The 17816-nt window shown below is 36.1% G+C and overlaps 1 protein-coding gene across 3 annotated transcripts in view; it reads left to right on the forward strand.

The window, feature by feature from the left end:
- LOC107691352 (forkhead box protein J3) overlaps positions 1-17816 on the forward strand; it is a 136001-nt gene that overhangs the window by 24209 nt on the left and 93976 nt on the right. Inside the window, exon 1 of one of the 3 annotated variants that reach the window (XM_016489917.1) lies at positions 5686-5745. The exons of the other annotated variants lie outside the window; for them this stretch is intronic. The gene's annotated coding sequence lies outside the window, so the exon portion shown is untranslated. Of the gene's footprint in view, positions 1-5685; positions 5746-17816 lie in introns of those variants that run through there. 3 annotated transcript variants of the gene reach the window in all.

The following is a 17816-nucleotide window of genomic DNA, read 5'->3' on the forward strand; positions in this document are numbered from 1 at the left end:
AGCATTCAGCAAATACGCATTTATATCATTTAAACAAATCTTTGAATGTCTAATAAACATCCAATTTCAAAAACCTTGCAAACTTAGTCGGGTCCAGTTGTGAGATCTTGTGAAGTGTGTATGTGTATCCTGCATGTTCTCTGTGTGACGATCGGTCCATGCGAATTGAATGCTGACAGGAGGAGAGTTCAGCTTCACTGGAGACGCGCGATCGACAAACTTTAAACTAGTGATTTTAAATTATGCTGCACTTTATGCATTTTCCCACTGTCATATTCATGTCATTTTCACTGTGCTGTATGTAAAATAAGTGTTACCTTGGCTTTGAAAAAATATGATTAATGCACACAAACTTCCCAGAATACTGAGTGCCCTGTTGGTTACAGTGTTTACTTCCTTTTTAATTATATTTGTATTAAATATTTATTTATATGTGAAGATACTTTGTCATCTAAAGTATAAGTATGTTTATTTAACACCATTTATTTTTTAATAAATTTTCAAATGATTTCAAATTTCTTAAATATTAATTAAAATAAATAAAATTATATCGGCTTTATATATCGGCCATCGGCCACCATGCTTTCCAAGATATCGGCATCGGCTGTCAAAAAACCAATATCGGTCAACCACTAGTTAGTGCTATTCAATGTGCTTTTTTGTTTCAAAGACATATGGCATTATTTTTCTTCCATATTTGCAACTTTACAGATCTTCTTTATGCACCAAGAGCTTGTAACACTTCAAAGAGAAAGGAAAAATTTAAATCATATGACCCCTTTAAAATGATATGAAATCTTTAAAAAATACAGCAGTATAAAACCTCAATTTATAATATTATGGATGTAAAAGTACAAGTCCGTAATGCCTGTGAAGTAATATATTAGCTTTAGTAGGGCTGCACAATTAATCGAATTTCTAATCGCGATTACAATTATGGATGCCACAATTACGTAATCGTTCAAACCGGCAATTAATCGTTCAAAGTCCACTTATGTTATTCTGTGCTTAAGATGCTTCTTTTTGTTTTCTTTCTACATGTTATCTTAAGGGTTTTTCCATTTTTTTATTTTAGTTTTAGTATAACACTATAATACCATTTATATTTTTACTTTTTTTATAATTTAAAGAAGAAACCAATCCGATGTATAGTTGACATTTGAGGCTTAATACTATAGAAAAGCACTAAAAGTTTTTCAGTTAGAGTGTTTTCAGCTTGTTTATTTTCATATAAAAATACGGCATGCAGTTGCATCAAGCAATGGTATAAACATCATTCAATGTAAATTGTGATAATCGTAATTAATAATCGCAATTACAATTACAATTTCAAGGGAATAATCGACAATTTTGATTTTTGTCATAGTCGTGCAGCTCTATAGCTTGGCACACAGTTTTATATAGCTAATCAGCTAACTGTGTTCTGTAGCATCTGCGCTGTGTTGCTAAAACTATCTTTTGGATCTAACTGTAATTATTACCCACATCCAAGTTCCAGGTTATAATCTGCAAAAATCTAAACATTAATTTCTTAATTTTACAATAAGTAGTGAAACTTACCCAAAATAAAGGCTTAAATATCTAAAAAAAAAGAAAGAAAAAAAAAGGACATTTAAGGAGCTACTCTTTTGGTGAAAGTTTTCAGACAGCTTTCAAAATGGCCGCTGGACAGTGTGAACACATGGAGACCCATATCTCAGTGTGCAATGATCTGATTGACTTGAAATTACAGGAGGTATATAGTAACAAACACATCAATTGGTTAAGACATCAAGTAGGATAATAATTTTTTCTTTTTATAATCTGATCTCAAAAATGGAAGTGTGCTTAATGGGTATGTGAGCTTAATAGGTACGTTTACCCTATGCGTTTGGCAGATGATTTATTCTAAAAACGATTTACGTTGCTTTCAAGTTCATGCATTCCCTGGGAATCTAACCCATGATGTTTCTAACACATCAGTTGGTTAAGACATCAAGTATGATAATACATCATTTTTTCTTTTTATAATCTGAGCTCAAATATGGAAGTGTGCTTAATGGGTATGTGAGCTTAATAGGTACGTTTACCCTAACTGTGAGAGAAAATGTATTTTCCTCCCATCTCGTATTTATTCCCTTTAGGGGTTCTGTAGTAGGCCTACAAATCATTTTCTTTCCGAACACGGTATTGGAATGCGGCGGATTGTGGGGGTGGGGGGGGATCACGATGCCGGCTCAACATCGTGATGTCTATCATCCATCAGCGATGGACGATGGCATCGTCTATCGGCCCAATAGTGATAATAAGCATTGGTAATTCAGCATTGGAAGTGTCTAGTTTTGTGGTGTTGATGTTTTGAATGTTTGCAAAGGATATTAGACTAGAACTGAGCAGTCTGTCTAGTATTAATGATATGTTTGCAGTGATTTTGCCATTGATGTACAACAAGGAGCATTGTGGATATTGTATCTTATTATCCATTGTTTGTCACATCATTTTGCTGCTCATTTGCATAAAGCTGGAGTTCGCCAGATCTAATTGGACATTAGTGGTGTACATTCACTTGTCATTTTTTTTAAAGGGGTCATATGATGCGATTTCAAGTTTTCCTTTCTCCCATGATTTAAATTTCAGTCGAAAAATGCATTGGAGGTGGCAGGTTCGGTTCATTTCTATAAATCAAACTGTCTGTTTCAGTGAATCATTTCAAAGCTCCAATACATTCAATTGGTAATTGTACCATTTATCATAAATTAAAAATTTTATTAAAAGGTTTTAGTTAAAACATACACTGCCATTAAAATTTTGGGGTACTGTAAGGGTTTATGTTAATATATTGAAAAGTTATTTTAAATTCTAATCATTCTTGACAATATTCCTATTTGTACTGTTTTTTTTTTTTTTTATCAATAAAGCAGCCTGAAATGCAGCTTCGGTGAGGAGAGACTTCTTTCATTAACATTAAAAAAAATAATAATAAAAAAATTGCAAACTGGAGATGCACCGATTGCAATTTTCTTGGCCGATTCAGATTTCCAATTATTTTGTAAGTGTAACCTGCCGATACCGATTTTTGCTGATTCTGATTTTCTAATTGACAGCATATGCAAACAAAAATCTATACTTTTTAATGCAAAAAAGTATTTACGGAATAAATGATTAAACATTACAATTCCCCCAATCTGGACAAAGTTACAGATCGTTGCATCTCTAGTGCAAACCCCAAACTTTTGAACAAGACTGTGTTAATCAGTATTGCTGTATATTGATATATTGGTGCATATAAATGTAAGTAAATAAGAACTGCATAGGGAATTGGCCTTGAATATGTTTTAGTTATTAAATAAAACATTGTGAACTTATTTAACATCATTGTTGTTGTAACGTTTGTTTGAAGTGTTGTTTTCTCTCTTTTGGATACAAATAGTTTGGGATGCGCCAGGGGTTGATTTGCTGACGAAACTGACCTCGATTCTGGTCATTTAAGATTTATATAAGTGATATGTCAGCTCTCTGTTGCCTGTTAGTATTAACCTTTCTTTTTTTTTTTTTAGATAAAATAATACCTTGCCTTGGTAATATTATTTACAGTATATCGCTGTTTTAATTGAGAATCAAATAAATAAGCACAACAAATATTCATTTTACAATGAACATTTTAATAGACCTTTAAAATCAGAGCTTGCATCAAACACTCCATATTAGGGTACTTTGGCTTATTAAAGAGCATACAAAAATCAATGTCAAACTAGGGCTGGGCAAATAATCGAATGTGATTTTCATGCGCATCTCGTCAGTATTATGATTATGAACGCGATATTGCGTAGCTTGTCAGTGAACTACGGCTCTGTGTATTAAATGCCGCTCCATCTGAAAGCACATGCTGGAGATTTACTTCTAATCACCGAACCGGCTTTACTGACGAGATGCGCATGAAAATCGCATTCGATTATTTGCACAACCCTATGTCAAACTGAACATAATTGCACCCATAAGGTGATAGGCTGTCAGTCAGTGCAGTAGGGCTGTGCGATTAATCGAAATCAAATCGTAATCACGATTTGAGACGTTGCGATTTGCTAATCGCAAAGCCTGCGATGTGGACGCGATATTACTCTGTTCCAGAGCATATGCATGACTGCCAGCCTTGAGTGGCAGTCTTACTAACCAATAGAGTGAGCGCACCTCCGTTCTCCCCAATCAGCACTGCTCTAGCCAACTGCATAAACGCCCACCTTTAAAAAAAAACAACAAAAAAAAAACAGAAAGCGGGAGAGAGATAGAGTGGGATTATGGCGTCTACAGGGTCAGATCGATAGTTAGGCAAATTAAAACTAAAGAAAAACGTATGTAATTTAAGCTTCGAAATGATAGACAACGAACAAAAAAGGTAATTTGCAAGAGCTGCGTCACAACGCATATCAAGAGCTCCCTTATCGGTTCTGTTCAGTACTGGAGAATAAAAGATACATTCTTAGATGTTTTTGTTAGTACATGAACGTTATCTTACACATTTTATCTCCCCAACAGATTAATTTGAAATAAGTTTATAATGCATGTTCGCTATTCCCAATTCAGAAGACCACACACACAGCATGTGTCTCTGAATGCTTCTCATACTCGCTCCTCTCTGCCCCACGCGGCGCGAATCCCGCATCACGGACGAACCGTTCACACTTGCTGCACTCACACAGCCTGTTTCGTAATGCTTGTTTATACACGTGGCCGGCTCCGCACCGCAAATCTCCACGAGCGCATCTGGCAGTATGGATGAGGCTTGACGCACGCGCACAACCTGTGTTGACTCGCGCATCATGTAATACTTTAATAATTGACTAAAGAAATACAGTTCTTTATTCATAAAAAATAAACAAATCTTTCCTGTGAAATTCAGTAATAAATTTAATTCTGTAAAAGTAGTTATACCATTATAATCTTGCCTGCTGAAAAAAAAAATAGAAGCCCTCCCTAAACACAATAGAAAATTTAATGGATTTCAGGGTTATAATGGGAATTATATTGGTTTTAATGTAAACTATAATGGTGTCTATTTGATGGATTCTATTGGTGGGATGTAATATGGGAGATGGCAACCAATAGAACAACAGTAATTCCTATTGGAATAATGCCCAAACCAAAAAGGAATTTTGTAATGGTTTAATGGAAACTATAAGAATTTCTGTGATGGTTTTTATAGTTTTTTTTTCAGCAGGGTAATGATACTCATACTGTGCTGCACATTATTGACAATATTGAGCTGAAGCTTGACTTTGCAAATTTAAAATCGCAAATCAAATCGCAATTGCAATATCGGTAAAAAAAATCGCAATTAGATATTTTCCCCAAATCGCACAGCCCTACAGTGTAGTTACATTGTTACACCAGTAGGTGGCAGCAGGGGACTGTCTTTATGAATGAGCAATCATTAAACTGTTCATTCAATGAATAAAAACACTGATTTATTCATAAATGAAACAAGGTGTCGAAACTAATTAATTTACAAGGCTTAATCGAAGAACACCGTGCCACCTGGCTAATGCTGAAACTGATTTTACTTCATAGAGATCAATGGCACTGATTCAATGCATTGAACAGCATTGACGCCAGTCAAGGGATATCTCCATAAACATTGAATGGATACTATGACAAAGATATCGCTTTCATCTTCTGACAATTTATGGAAAACTGATTTTTTTTTTTTATATGACTTGACCTGAAGAAGGAGAGATGCTTTTCCCAGTCGCTGTTTGCTCTGCGAATCAGGTTCTTAGTATTAAATCCTTAAGCCAATGTTTCTCCACAGGGTAGGCTATTTTTATTTATTTTATTTTATTTATTTTTGAATTGTTTCTTCAGACCTCGTAATTTGACATTGTTGATCATATACATATCTATGCTGGCAAGACATGACTACGGTGCTAAAGTGTGACACCATCATGTGGTTACATCATCACATTGCAATCGGTTTGTGAGATCGGCCCAATTTATTGACTACCAGTCGAGTCATAAAATGGGATTATTGGCCAAAACTGATCGACTGATCGAATATTTTTTCAGCTCTCTCCAGGGCTCTACGCTTACTTTTCTTTTTAGGAGCAACTTAAAAAATGTAGGAGCACGTTCAAAATTTTAGGAGCACCTTCTAATCAATAATCCAACATTTTATGAAAAAGTAGCCTTCCCATTACGAGGTGATATTTGACTCCTCTAACTTTATTAAAAGTATGTAATCTTTTGTCAAATTCTTTTAAAAAAATTATATTTTATAAGCTTTTTAAAAATTGTAATTAAAATGACAGAATAAGAACAAGTAGAATAAGAAATATAAGTTACCAATCAAATGAAATCAGTATTAACAAAATTAATTTGTAGAGGTGGCACAGAAGAACACAAAAGTGGCTTGGTGTACTAATCCATAAATTCATGATGAGATTAATGTTTTAAATATAAAATTTTGAATATAGAAATATTAAATGATTTAAATAACTGAAAAGATACTTTAAAAATGAAACTAAAACTGCCAGCAGGTGGCGGCAAGTCACTGATTTTGTCACTGAATTATTCATTCAATTGATTCATTCAGGAATGAAGCAAGTGACTGACTGTCTTTATGAATGGGTAATCATGAATCACTGACTCACTAGATTAGTTTAAAAACCCCCGTTCATTCATAAACGAAACACCGCTGTGTTTGAATAAAGATGCGCTGTGTCTTTGTTTTAAACCATTTTCGACGATGAAATAGAGCAAAATCAGACAATAGTGTTATAGTCAGACAATGCAAGTCACTTAATATTACCTTCTTGTTTATTGAATTGTATTGTATTAAATCAGTTTCACATTTACAAACTCCCTTAAAAATCATTAAAAGCTGTTACTCATCTTAGTTCATCGCGATCTCACATTTATAATCAACGAAGCTCTTTACACTGCGCAATGAATCTCTTATTTACACCCTGTCTACACTTTGCTTATGAAAGGATTCGTGAGATATGTCATTACTCAACGCTGCAAACACACGTAGAAACCTTTGAAGCTCCCCTGAGCGCAATCACAAGTATGATGATGATCGGGTCAGTCGCACTGGTGCTCCTAAAATATTTTTCATAGTCGCACGCAGTAGTTTTCAAATGCGACTGAAATGGTCGCACTGTAGAACCCTGTATCTCAGTCAGTCCAAATGTGCCTAAACACTCTAGTGGAGGCTCCGTATTAGAGCTCTAGTTTTACATGCTCTGTAAGATATTTATAAGGATTTAATGTTTTGAAGGGGCAGTGTGTTGATTTGTGAACTGGCTTTAAAGCTGTTAAAACATGACGCCTCTGCCAAATAGCTTCAGTCAAAAAGGCTCTTGCCTTCCCTATACCTGCACTATTTGGTTTCTTGCCAGAATTGGTCACTGGAGACTGAATGACCTACTTTTAATGTCTTCAAGGAGTGCCAGACTGAGTTTTCCTTTTTTATATAATAGAGAATAGAGTGGATAAATAAGGGTCTTAAACTCATTTTTTGATTCAGGATGATGCTTATAAGCTGTGTCTGTATGTGTGCATCACCTCAAAGAAATTGTACAGATAAAGCAAAAACTGACATTTTTGTCACCATTGTCTGAACATGAAATCTGAACCATTTAATAGTCTGCTTTTCATCAGATTTTTTATTTATTTGTTTCTTGTCAGAAGATCATTTTGCATCTTCGGCATACAGGATTTTCAAAAGCATGATTTGGTCTGAGTACTCTTGAGAGGAAATCAAAGGCTATGAAGGGAACGCCGTGTTGGGGGATTTCCTAAGACCATCTTTCTCTGTTTAACTGGATGATGGGTTTTGCATTGCATAGTGAGTCTTCGGGCAAAAGAAATGACATTGGTGATGTGACAATAAGTCATACTGTGTAAAAAATTAAATAAATAAATAAAATACACAGCTTGCAAAATCGAATCTGTTCTTATTTGAGCTTGAAATAACACTCCTCTTCTTATATGGTACTTTATAACCACTTATTGCTGTATCCAGGATTTGTTGTCTCGCTTTGAATTGGAGACAAATTTGAACTGAGTGTGGCTTCTTGCCTGCTTTTCCCCTTTTACAAGCCTCTGTGTCTTTGATGTCATCTGCTGTGAACCCTGCAGCTTCATCTGACACGAGCAGTAGTGCACAGTCCAATCTCCCTGCAACCACTAGTGTGTCCGCTCCGGGGAGTGTGTTTATTCATTTAGTCTGATGTCTTTAAATACGGTTTGATACCTTCACATCCCCATTTTGATTTACAATCCCATTAACATGCAAAGAGGATGTTGCTTGTAAAAGCTGCTGTCGCATAAACAACGTTTGGAACGCGACACTGTTTGAAAGGGGTCCCTTTTCACAGTTGCACTGTGGTGAGGGAACAGCTGTATGTGTTACTAAAAGTGAAAGTTCCGAAACTGAAGCTGTAGAACTAATAGAATAGAACGTGATGACACAGAAGAACTCATCCACAATATCCACATTGACCGCCACAAATATCCACTGCCCCCTGCCATCAGCTCCCGCGTTTCACACACACACACGAGCGAGACTTTAGCACTAGATTTAGCAACTTTCAGACCCTTTTAGCGGCTTTGTTTCCCTAGAATATTCATACTGACAAACCTAGCGACTTTTTAGGATAAACCTTAGCTATGGTTCAGTTGGAAGATTTCGCCAGTGCTGTCCCGCGAACGCGAGGTCTGACTTTCCCGGAGAAGTGTCACCTCTCTCGGCGTCTGTTCTGTGCAGTGAGCAGCAGAGAAGCAGTGCATTCAGTTGGCCGCACCGCAGCCGACTCGTCAATAAATGAGTACAAAACAGCATTTCCTAGCACCTGTCGCTTACTGATTGTTTGGAATTATAAATATGAGCGTAGTTCGTCTGTTAATATCACATGCACTTTTTTGTTTGTTGTTTTTTTTTTAGTTTGTTACTCAGACGCCGGCAGTGCGCTGCATTAGACAAAAAAGTAATATAGCCACTCTTTAGTGTAGATGCATGTTGATTTTATCAGACGATGCCGCGATTATAAATGAGAGTGACTCCTGGTTAACATGTATTAAAAGGGGTCGTGTTTAGTCACTATTTAGTGTGGTATTTTTTGACAATATTCACTCATCATGACAGTAAAATAGGGCATTCTAAGTCAATATACTGCAGTATTTCCTCTCTCAATCAGTAGAAAATATGGTTAACACCCGGTCATGCATGGAAAAAAAATACCGTCATGTACCGTGAAACCGGCATAATTTTGAAAAATACCGTGATATAAATTTTTGGTCATACCACCCAGCACTAGTCTCTGGTGTCCCCAGAATGTGTCTGTGAAGTTTTAACTCAAAATACTCCACAGATCATTTAGCTATTATATCATTTTGAAAATGGCTGTTTTGAGTGGAAGCAGAAACACGCTGTTTTTCATGCCTGTCTCTTTAAATGCAAATGAGCTGCTGCTCCCCGCCCTCTTCCAGAATAGAGCTGCCATTACAGCTCGGACCTGCTAAAAAACATCTATTTTTGTTCTGATTATCATGTTTATCACGCTGAAATCATGCGTTTTAAACCATATTAGTTTAAACTTATGATATACTCTTTCCTGAGTGCACACATCTGAAGCACACGGACAGAAAGCGGCTGTCACAGCATGTGAGTACTAAACTAAGTTCTCATTCACACACAAGTTTACGTTAAAATCACGAATGAGTTACAAAAACAGTCGGTTATGTCTGGATGTAAACTGCTGGGAAATAAATCGCATGTTTATTTTAGATCTGTGTCAAAAATATGACTTAACCCGCAGATTTTCTGTAAACTGGTGGTTTATTTACACGTGCACTGATAATCCAACAGTCCAGCAGTGTAGATATTTACAAGTGCTCAGTCCAAACCAATATATCTACAAATATAAATGCCATGGGGGAAAAAAAAACAAAGTACCAAAATAACCCAAAATAAACTAAACAACGATATAATAAATATATACAGACTTTCCACTTGCATCTACTAATACGTCTGCTCGACTTGGTTAACAAGCCCCGTTTGAACAGTGAAGACACTAACAGCGCTGATGAAGTTCACTTCTTCACACTGGGACTCTAAATAGTGTTCTGTGCTCGTGTGTGCAGCCAAAGACAGAATAGTTAGTATGTTTTGCTCAAACTTTCGCCATGGCGTTAGAACTGGTACACCGTTGTCTCTTGCGAAATCAAAATGACGGTGCTGTGGGTGGAAACTTACAGATTAAGGGGCGGTAATATTATAATGAGATCCCTTTGGGATCAAGGGTGCGTCACCAAGGGAGCGAAATCAGACGCACTCGTTTTCTCAAGACGCTTGCAGAAAAAGGCTATCCAAAACAAAGTTACTGGGTTAATCTTTTTCACGTTTCCTTGGTTGGTGGATGCACCAGGGACCTAATTATAGCTAAAACCTGGAAAAGTCAGATTTTCATGATATGTCACCTTTAAGAGTTTTGAAAATGATATGTCACCTTTAAGTCTTCAGTGTCACGTGATCCATCCTTCAGGAATCATTCTAATATGCGGATTTGGTGCTAAAGAAACTTTTATTTTTTATTTATGTTATAAAATAACTGTTAAAAAAACAGTTGTGCTGCTTAGTATTTTTATGGAAACTGTGGTGCATTCCTTTTTTTCAGGATTTGTTTAAATTAATAAAATAAAAAAAAAAGTTATTTGAAATATAAATCTTTTTAACATAAAACATGTCACTTTTTAAATCAATTAAATGCATTTTGCTGAATTAGTATTAACTTCTGAACCCAAACATTTGTTTTATTACACCTATACATATATATACCTACCTATAAAAATAACAGAAATGTCCACTATTGTGCAGCAAAAAATTTAAATCTCTCTAATATCGGCCAATATGGTAATGATATATCTTGCATCACTAGGAACTCCTACTGAAAACCAACAGCAGAGTAACTCAGTGACCAGCAATTTAATCTCTGTCATTGTTAACAGCGTTTATGCTATTTTGGAAGTTACTAGAAGTCAAGTTTTTGAAAGTCAACTAAATGACAAGTGCAAATGACATTGGCAAATTAATAACTTTTCAACTTGTTTCATATTGGTGAAGAACACAAACATTTGCCTTAAAACTTCTCCCTTCATGAAATATTTAAAGTAACAACATTTGAGTGCTGGAAGTTCTTTTGAGATGTCAATACTAATATATGGCTCCTGGTGTCTGATAATGGCAGATCAGCAGTTTGCACTAGAAATCCTCTGTTCTGAATGAGTCATGCTGCCTGCCACATGACGTGTGACTTCTGCCAAGTGAGTCATCCGAAACGAGCAGTTCACAGACATTAAGGGCAATAGGAATCAAATCTTCTATGGCTTATGGAGATGGACAAGATTTTGGCTAGCTAGTGATTTCGGGCACTATTTGCTTTAGTGTCCTGACTCTTTTGTAATTGGATCAGGTAGAAAGGAAGTAGGTAGGAGCTGCATTTGTTTGCCTGCTGCCATCGTACTGTAGAAAATAGCTGCCCGCGGTGTTTTACCAAGATGGAGTTTTTTTATAGTAGTCACTAGGGCTGCATGATATATAGTTTCACAGTGTTTACCACAGACTTGCACTCTATTTGTGGCGGCATAGATGTGTAAATTCATTCTCTGCCAGCAGGAGGAGAGATTTTAGAGCGGGGGAGATAGAGGTTTCCCCGCTAACGGCTGTACACAAAGCACAGGGATTAAAGTTCTCCATCGCTACGACAGATTTCCGTTAATTGCAGTGAGTCTACGACGGATTTCCGTCAATTGGAAAAAATGAGGGGAAAAGAAACATGTAGCGCATTGTTCTGCCGGCAAACCAAAAATCCTCCCCACCACGGCTGCAGCTTCTCACTGACAACATAACGCCGCTTGCATCATTCACAGTCGGGTTATTAGCAGAGAACACAGAGCAGGACTTGAATTTCGGCGCGGGATTGCGACTATTAATAATAATTCTACTCGTTTTTATTTTTTCCCAAATTCCGTTTTATTTTTTTCCAAATTCCATTTTTTCCGGTTTTTTTTCCGTTTTAGTTTTATTGGACTCCTTTTTAATGGTCAAATTAAATTTTATTAATCAAAAAGCATGTCTAATTAAAATCATGAAACTTATACAATTTCACATCAATTTATTAAAAGTTTAACAAAAATTACATGTTTAGGGCCCTATGGATTTTTTTAATTTTTTCGCACCATATGTTTTATTGTTATCAAATTCTGTGTTTTAGCATGTCTAATTATTTGAATCAAGGCTCGAAATTGCGACCATTTTTGTCGCATATGCTCCCGAAATTTAATCTGTGCGATCTCAAAATATATTTGGGAGCATTTGTGCGAGTGCATATAATTGTTGTCGTGCGACCCATTTTCATTTCTCTAAAAACGTTCAGAGTATGTGCCTTCTGAGTGTTGATACGGTGACCTGTCTGCCGTTCTATGAAACGTTAGGCTACATAACCAATTAAACTTCATCTTTACATTCTTAACTTTAATGCAGATTTTAGACTGGTTAATATTAGCTGTCAATCACCCAGTCACTGCTTTCCGCTGTCAGGTGACAGGGAGCTAACTACCGCGGGGAATGAAAAAGACTGAAGAAGAGAGAAAATAAAAAAAGAAACACTGACAGATTTCTTTTGTGAACCACCTAAAGTTACAAATAATGGTGCTGGTGATAGCGATCATGTGGTAAATGTTGATCCACCTGCTCCTAAATTTTTGGTGAGTGCTCCTACATTTTTGCTGGTGCTCCTAACTTTTTGAAGTTGGGAGCACCAGTGCTACCAAGTAAAAAAGTTAATTTTGAGCCCTGTGAATGCATACGTAATTTGAGCTATTCAAGTCATCTGGAGATTTTTTTTTCATATAGCATATGAGTTGTTTTTAAAACCGTAGAATCAGGGACTTTGATAAATTATTGACCAGTGTTTTAATACTTTCTGGGGAAAAAATGATCTATAATATTTATTTATAATATTGCTTATATTTTCAGAAGACTATTGGAATATTTCAAGATAAAAGCTAACAGTAATATGTTGCTAATGTAGTGAACAAAGATTTAAAGCATCTCATTATCAGCTAGGGGTGGGAATCTTTAGGCACTTCACGATCCGATCCGATTCCGATTCTGGGAGTCACGATCCGATTCCAAAACGATTCTTGATCTACATTTTTTCCTAATTAATTCTTCTGCTGTGCAAATACATCTTTACAATTTTACATTTTAGCCAAAATTGCAGTTTCTATGCTTTTTGTTTATAATTGGAATCTCTGTATGTCAGTACTGCCAACTTAAAAATAGCTAGGGGTGTGAATCTTCACTGGTTTCATGATTCAATTCAATTACTATTATCATTATCAACTCAATATCACGATGCATCACATTTTCAGTTCTCAATATTACTGCACATAGCTACATTTTCATATAAATTTTATATCAAATTTAATTTGTGCAAAATTTTATTAATTTTATTTATTGTAAAAACAGACTACTTTTTAAAACAATTACTTATTTAAAATAAGTGTTCTTTACTCCGAAAGTTTACAGACAATAGGCTAGTTATAGTTTTTTTTTTTTTTTCCTCAGCATTATTGCCATTTGATTATTATTGATGAGATCATAGACAGTGGCAGCTTTAACAGGCTGCATTTACACTAATGCACAGATCTATTTCGATATATCAGATGTTCTGTCCTGCTCTGAAAACATAACTGACTGTATTTACATCAATTTCATATAAAAGTATTCGGAGATGCAAGTGCATTTAACTGCAGCCGCGATCGAGCTTCAGGACAACGAACACAAAGCGCACGTGAAAGTCTGTCAGTGCGCGAGTTTCGTGCATCTAATAGTACTGCATTCCAAACGGCATAAATGAAAGCATAAAAAAAAAAAAAACAAGCTCAGAATCGATTCCGAAAATATTCTCCCACACCTATTATCAGCTAAGTGAAAAGTCATTTGAGATGTTTGAAAATGTCAGGACTCTGACTGTGATTTATTTGAACTGCATCTGTCGATGGACACTGATTTGGCATCTACACACCAGCTTCACAGCTGACCAAAATAGCAGACATCACAATTCAGCCTCCGCCAGCCAGTTTTATTCACTTCAAGTCAGATGTTCGCCCTTGTGTGCTGCATTCTTGCTCTTGGGATAGGCCAAAAAAAAAAAAAAAGTGTAAAATGAATCTGAATATTAATAATAAGCTTGCACACTTTATTTTTACAGGTTGCTTTAACAATACAATTTTTAACAAAAAAAAACAAAACAAAAATTATTATTATTAAGGAAACATTTGGTGTTAAAGGAATCTGTAAAAAGTTGGTCATCATATTAATAATTATTTATTAATCATAATAATAATGAAAATAATTATTGTTGTTATTATTATTAATTAAACATTTGATGTTAAAACAGTCTGTAAAAAAAGTGTGCCAGCTAATAATAATAGTAATAATAATTATTATGATTATAATTTTTAAGGAAGTGTTTGGTGTTAAAGGAATCTGTAACAAAGCTGGTCATCTTAATAATAATTATCATAATATCATATAATAATACTGAAAATTATTAATTACAACAGCATTATTATTTATTGTTGTTGTTAAATGTAATTTTTTTTTATTAGGCCTATTACCTTTACTACTGCTAATAATAATAGCAAACAGATTTTCTTGTCCAAAGCCACTTGCGGTATATTTTTAACAGTGGGGAGAATTCTAGCTTGCTTAGTCAGGTTTGAACGCACAACCTTTAGTTTTACCAGCTCAGATCTGCAACCACAAAGCTCTCCCTTCCTGGTTTTATTGACTTATTTGAAAACACTTCATGGGACTGTGTGATATTGACCTGCCATGATTCATTGTTCTCTTTTGTTTTTTACCTGTGATGACTGTGTTGTTGCTTATGTTGCTTGGTTTGGTGAGTGAGGCCCCTTTAAGTTCCTGTCTTGTTATGCTGCTCAATCTGGGCTCTGAGCTTAAGCTCTTGCTGTCAAATGAGTGAAGCCTGGCAGAGGCAGCCACTGGGAGTTTTGATTTATCTCCACTCACACTGTTCTGGAGCAGACATGCAAATCCAGTGAAATGAGTGCAGCCCGTTTCGTGTCGAAGCTAAGAAAGCGTTCACGAATATTAAGTGGAGAGGAAATAAAGGTGAGCTTCAGACAGATTTGTGAAATAAAATAGGTGGGACTAGATGGAAGTGTACCAAGACATGGTTCGTAACAGGATTTCATCCACGTTCAAATCAAGTATTAATTAATTAACTGGATTTCCTGCTTAGTGTTTCTCTTATGGTGTTAAAGTGCTCAAGGGGAAAGCTGTTAATGGTTTGGGTAATTGAGTATTAAACTAGAATAAACAAAGCTGGCACAGAGTGGTGAAAGTAAGCGGCTATAATGTTCTGGTTTAGTTGTTTTAGTATTAAGCTTAGCGTAGCCGACTCTCCATTTTGGTTCATGTACATTATATGCTAGATTGCAGTTTGCATTGTAAAAAAATTTGGGCAGCGTGTTTTATGCAATTTTATTTGTACTGTAGAAGTGCTGAAAGTGATGTTTCTGTGCACTATAAGAGGGGTTAATTGTATGCCTGGAGCAGTTCTTATAGTTCAACTAAATGATCTTCCAAATCAATGAAAAATGCATCCGACATCATTCGCAGGCCTTAGTACTCGGAGGATTTGAAGATACTGTTTGATGAGCTTCTTACATCGATTCACAGTAAATCAGCACATTAAGTGTCTTTGACTGCTATTGCATTTTTTTCATGGCTTAGACTTAAGTGGTAGTTCACACCGAGATTTCAAAGTGTTTATTACCTCCTGAGCTGGTAAATGAGCTAGCAGGCCATCTGCATTTCCCCCAGAACAGCTGTTTGGCTGAATTTTGTAATGTCATTTTGGACGCAGTTAATTCCGGTTCAATTTAAGCTATTCTTTAATCCAACTTGCAGTAGTATTGTCTTGCATAGTTTATGTCTGTCACATGTTAACCCTAATGTCAGTGTAGCATGCTGAAGCAGGTTTGTCCATTATAAGTTGCAGGCTTCAGTAGTTGCAAATCATGTCTTCGGTACTGCATCAAAAACATTTTCAGTAATGTGTGGCTAGGATGAAGGTTACTGAGTCAATATGTGATTGAAGATAAGACTTATGAGGCATGATGCTAATAATAATAGTATTCTAATATTTTTTTTTAATATTTCACTTGACGCGTATAGATTGTTCAGTGATACTAGAAAAGCAAAGGAACTAGATCCCCCCCCCATACACTATGCTCTCCAAGGCATTTATTTGATCAAAATTGAAACAAGTAAAAAATGAAAAAATTAATATTGAGAAATATTACTACAATTTCAGATAGCTGGTTTTTTTTTTTATTATAATATATTTTAAAATGTAATTTAGTCCTCTGATGGCAAAGCTGAATTTTCGTCAGCCATTGCTCCAGTCTTCAGTAGGGCTGGGTGTCGTTCAAAAATTTTCGATATCGATACTGATACCGATACCTTGACTTCGATACCGGTTCCTGAACTATACTTTTTTCGATACCAATTTTATGAAATCTATTTTAACAAGATTACATTATCTAAAAAAAAAACAACCTTTGGTTTTATTTTTCAGCTTGTTGATGTTTATACAGACTCATAGACTCATCTCCTGAGCCACTGCACAAAGGAACAAAATGTAACCAACACAATAAATCAGTGCGAATAGTTTTAATAAAGCTGAAATAGTCTTCAGTTTACACATCTGTTAGCTACATTTACACTAGTGCGTGTTTGTTTTAAAACGCATAGCTCAGACAGAATCATAAATTCTATAAATTTTCCACTGATTTACTGATGAGTATTAGCAGTTTCTAGCGCTGTCTGCCTGTGCTCTCTCTTCCATGATCGCTGCTCTAAACGTCGTGTAATGTTGCCTAACTAACTATTTTAAATATAAAAACTTTCCATTTTAAATTTTGACCTTTTTAGTTTCTTAGTGTTGCGCATTTTGATTTCTCCTGGAGAGGCTGCGTGAGCCTCGCCTCAGCAGCGCAACCTTATTCCGTCAATAGATGCATTATAACATGTCTGGCGTTAATGACGCGTTAATGTCAAGCCCTGGAGTCTATGTGCTCAGCCCCTGACGGCCCGGCCCAATTTAAACCCTGGTCTTATGTAGCATGATGCTACAGTGTGCATGAATGGTTACGTAACACGCGCTTTCGGTCTTGTAGTATGAATGGACATCTGCATATGATTGGAACTCTACGCAGCTCCCGCGCTACTCTCCATTGGAAATGAATGACTTTCGGTCTGTCATTTGTCTGAGATAGTGGAAAGCCGGCTTGAAACGCAGTGGAAACGCCAGTATGACGAGGATCGTTTTCATTTTAAAACGATCGTTTTAATTTTAAAACAAAAATGCACCAGTGTGAATGTAGCCTTACAGCTATGGGGGCTGGGACGCATTCACACTAAATCCTCACGTGTGAGCCACATCTCTGAGTGTGGCGCGTGACGTGGACCGACTGTATACACCTATCGGTGTATTACAGTACCACGAGCAGACTGCTCCATACGTTTTCGCATCACTCTCGCGGATGTCAAACACTAATCGATCTGCGTCGCGCCGCTTCTAATCGAGCACACCTAGTGCTGCAGGCTTATTGGCTCACTGACGTTGATGAGATTAACCCCTTATGAAATTTGGTACCGAACGACGAGACGAGACGGCAATTCGGTCGGTGCCTAAAAAGTACTTTACTTTTTAGTAAAGTAAAGTACTTTACTTAAGTACCCC

This window comes from Sinocyclocheilus anshuiensis, unplaced genomic scaffold (assembly GCF_001515605.1).
Source record: "Sinocyclocheilus anshuiensis isolate Anshui unplaced genomic scaffold, SAMN03320099.WGS_v1.1 scaffold1154, whole genome shotgun sequence".
Classification (NCBI taxonomy): Eukaryota; Metazoa; Chordata; class Actinopteri; order Cypriniformes; family Cyprinidae; genus Sinocyclocheilus; species Sinocyclocheilus anshuiensis.